Below are 4,228 nucleotides of genomic sequence, written 5' to 3'. Positions count from 1 at the left end.
TTTCGATTTGTCAAAGGTTATGGAGATAACTAATTATGGAGAAGCCTCTGCAATACGAGTTGTTGAAACCTATGGTTATGTAGCTTCTGAGTAAACAACATAACCAACAATAAGCAATACCACGAACTGAAACTTCTCTCTGATCTTCTTTGTTTCTCTTGCTGTGTAAGTATTTGGTGTTTTTTTTTTTTTATGTACCCAGAGATCTTTTTGGTCAAGATGCTAATATATACTTGCTAGACTTATGTGACGAATTTGATGTATATGTAATATGTCTGCCACTTCATACCACAACACGATTACTCGATAAGGTCACTTCCTTCCTTGCCAATGTATGTTGTAGTCGTTCCTATATTGTATTTCTGAGCTGAATGGCATGTCTAATGACGTACTAATATCTGTGTGATTGTTCTCCAGTTAGTTGCTCATTTTGTTGAAGTAGACCGCATAAATCCCACTTCTATTATCAACCATCCTGAGATCATCCACTGACAAAATTGCACAGATCAGAACCTGATTTGACCGAGGATTTCGAGTTTGTACTTCAGGAAAAAAAACTACGGACTACAAATTTTCATTCCGAGGTTTCTGTCTGTCAGGTTCATGGTTGTAACAAGGACCTGAGATCCTCAAAAGACTATCACAAGAGACACAAAGTATGTAATGAGCACTCAAAAAATGTTGTAGTTATCATTAATTGGATTGAGCAAAGGTTTTGTCAGCAGTGTAGCAGGTATGGTCTAACTCATCACTGTTTCTTTTGTCATGTAATAAAAGTCTTAGTTGCATTCTTTATTTCCGACTAGCAAATAGAAGTAGAATTGAATTTCTGTGTGTTAAATGAACATAAAAAATTATTGATGTATGGCATTTGATCTGCAAAAAACAGCTATTACATTGAAGTCATTTGTTTGACTAGGCATACAAAACTAAACCAAAGGGAAGATCGTGTGGATGTATTATCTAAACGAAGATGAAGTTTTAGCATACAAGCACTTAACTTATTTTGACACTACTTTAAAATGTAATCAAATATCAATTCTTACTCTACGTCTTTCTCTATCTTCTCAGGAAGTTATCCTATTCCCAATCATGAGACCATAATGAAAGAATTTATCGAATGACATAAACAATTGTCCATGTATTTGTAAGAGTTAATACGTAAAAATGACCCTAAACTTGACACCAAATTATAAGTTTGACCTTAAACCTTGACAGTCCACAAATATGACCTTTAACTATTCAAAACTGTATAAATATGGCCTCCAATCCTATGTGGCAAAACGCAAAACTGGGCGCGTCCAGCTTAAAATCTAAGGGCATAATACATAAATATGACCTTAAACTTTGACAGTGCACAAATATGACCTTTAACTATTCAAAACTTCACAAATATGACCTTTAACTATTTAAAACTGCACAAATATGACCTTTAAATGACTCTTCACTATTATTTTTTCATTATTTTCGGCTCAAAGATGAAAATGACATCTAATTTCTTTTGTCATTGCGAAAAAAGAGTAATATTGAAGATTTATTAATTAGGCGGGTTAGCCTCATACGAAAAAATCGAGCGGGTATGTATATATATTATAAAGCAGAGGATGAATTTAAGTTATATAATATATCTAAATATTATTTATTTAAATATTAAATTAAAGATGAAACTATACTAATAATAAAAAAAATATAGTTTTAATAAAACGTTATTAAATTAATGTTATTAAGGATAGTAGTTGTAGTATATTAAATTAACGTTACCAAATTAACATAATTAAAACCTTATTAAATTAACGAGGGGCGGACCTACGTGGTTGCCATGGGGTTCACCCGAACTCCCTCGGTAAAACAATTACGTTGTATATATATAAGATAAAAAATATATATTTATGTACGTATATTAATGTTGAACCACATGAAACAAGAAACTTAGATAGTCCAGTGGTGTTATTTGCTCTTCTTGGGCGCTTCCTTTAGCCTATTGTGCGGGTTCGATCCCTGCTAGTGGCTATTTTTTTAATTAAAAAAAGCTAGGTGCTGCTGCTATAGAAATAAATAAAATAATAATAATAATTTTTTTAAATTAAAAAAAAGTTAGGTGCTGCTACTATAGAAATAAATAAAATAATAATAATAATGATAATAATAATAATAATAATAATAATAATAATAATAACAATAATAATAATAATAATAATAATAATAATAATAAAAATGATGTCGTTTTAACACAAAAAGCAAAACTTTGACAGTGCACAAATATGACCTTTAACTATTCAAAACTGCACAAATATGACCTTTAACTATTCAAAACTGTACAAATATGACCTCTCTCCAAGTCAGGCCTTTTAATGACGTGGCACCGTGTGATTGGATTACCTTTCCACGTAGGCGCGAGTGAGACTCACGAATGGAGTTGCAAAATCGGATGTCATATTTGTTCAGGTTTTGAATTGTTAAAGTTCCTATTTGTGCACTATCAAAGTTTAAGGTCAAAGTTATAATTTAGTGTCAAGTTTAGGGTCATTTTTATGTATTAACTCTATTTGTAAACATTGAAATTTTGTGGACTCTACAAAAAGAGTTCAATTTTGCTTAGAATTCTTGGGGGCTAATTTATCCTAAATCAAGCTTGATAGCTACTCAACCTAAACCCTAAATTATGCCTATATGGGCAAATATCCCTTTAAAGAGGCATTGCCAGTATCCCACAAATTCAGGGGATATTCACAAATAGATCAAAGATCTGAAAAGTCCCAATAAATTTATGGGATATTCATAAAGATCAAAACTCTCTCTTTTTAATAATCAAATACATCAAGAAGACAAACTCTCCTTTCATGGAGATCAAATTCAAATGTTCCTACGTTCGAGAAATACGCCACTAACGGCCCTAAAATTACAGAGAAGTTCATATCCAAATCTTCATACATTCGACAAATATGTTACTGACGGCCCTCGAATTACGGAAAAAATCAAGATAGAAGAATCAAGGGAGGAACAAATTTGTACCCCCATAGTTTATCAATAAAACTATTGTTTCTTCATATTTTTATTTGTGGTTGAAGTTTAGTTTTCATGAATTAAATTATGTTGGAAACAAATTGGCACGCCCAGTGGGACCAAATCTTCCCTTCATCTCTTCTCTCATAAATCAAATATGCAAATCTGTAGCCGCAAGATCGTAAAGATGGAAACAGTACTTCAAGACTCGTATTTGCGTTTCATCAAGTCTACACTCCGACAAGCCTTGAAGCAGGGGTCATTTGTAAACATTAAAATTTTGTGGACTCTACAAAAAGAGTTCAATTTTGCTTAGAGTTCTTGGGGGCTAATTTATCCTAAATATAGCTTGATAGCTACTCAACCTAAACCATAAATTATGCCTATATAAAGGGGGCAAATATCCCTTTAAAGAGGCATCGCCAGTATCCCACAAATTCACGGGATATTCACAAATAGATCAAACATCTGAAAAGTCCCAATAAATTTATGGGTTATTCATAAAGATCAAAACTCTCTCTTCTTGATAATCAAATACATCAAGAAGAAAAACCCTCCTTTCATGGAGATCAAATTCAAATGTTCCTACGTTCGAGAAATACGTCACTAACGGTCCTCGAATTACAGAGAAATTCATATTCAAATCTTCATACATTCGAGAAATATGCTACTGACGGCTCTCGAATTACGGAGAAAATCAAGAGAGAAGAATCAAGGGAGGAACATATTTGTACCCCCATCGTTTATCAATAAAACAGTTGTTTCTTCATATATTTATTTGTGGTTGAACTTTATTTTCCATGAATTAAATTATGTTGGAAACAAATTGGCACGCCCAATGGGACCAAATCTGCCCTTCATCTCTTCTCTCGTAAATCAAATATGCAAATCTGCAGCCGCCAGATCGTAAAAATGAAAGCGGTACTTTAAGACTCGTCTTTGAGTTTCATCAAGTCTACACTCCGACAAGCCTTGAAGCAGGGGTCATTTGTAAACATTGAAATTTTGTAGACTCTACAAAAGAGTTCAACTTTGCTTAGAGTTCTCGGGGACTAATTTATCCTAAATCTAGCTTGATAGCTACTCAACCTAAACCCTAAATTATGCCTATATCCCTTTAAAGAGACATCGCTAGTATCCCACAAATTCACGGGATATTCACAAATAGATCAAAGATCTGAAAAGTCCCAGTAAATTTATGGGATATTCATAAAAATCAAAACTC

This window comes from Capsicum annuum, chromosome 9, assembly GCF_002878395.1.
Source record: "Capsicum annuum cultivar UCD-10X-F1 chromosome 9, UCD10Xv1.1, whole genome shotgun sequence".
NCBI lineage: Eukaryota > Viridiplantae > Streptophyta > Magnoliopsida > Solanales > Solanaceae > Capsicum > Capsicum annuum.
Note: the sequence above shows the minus strand (reverse complement) of the source record.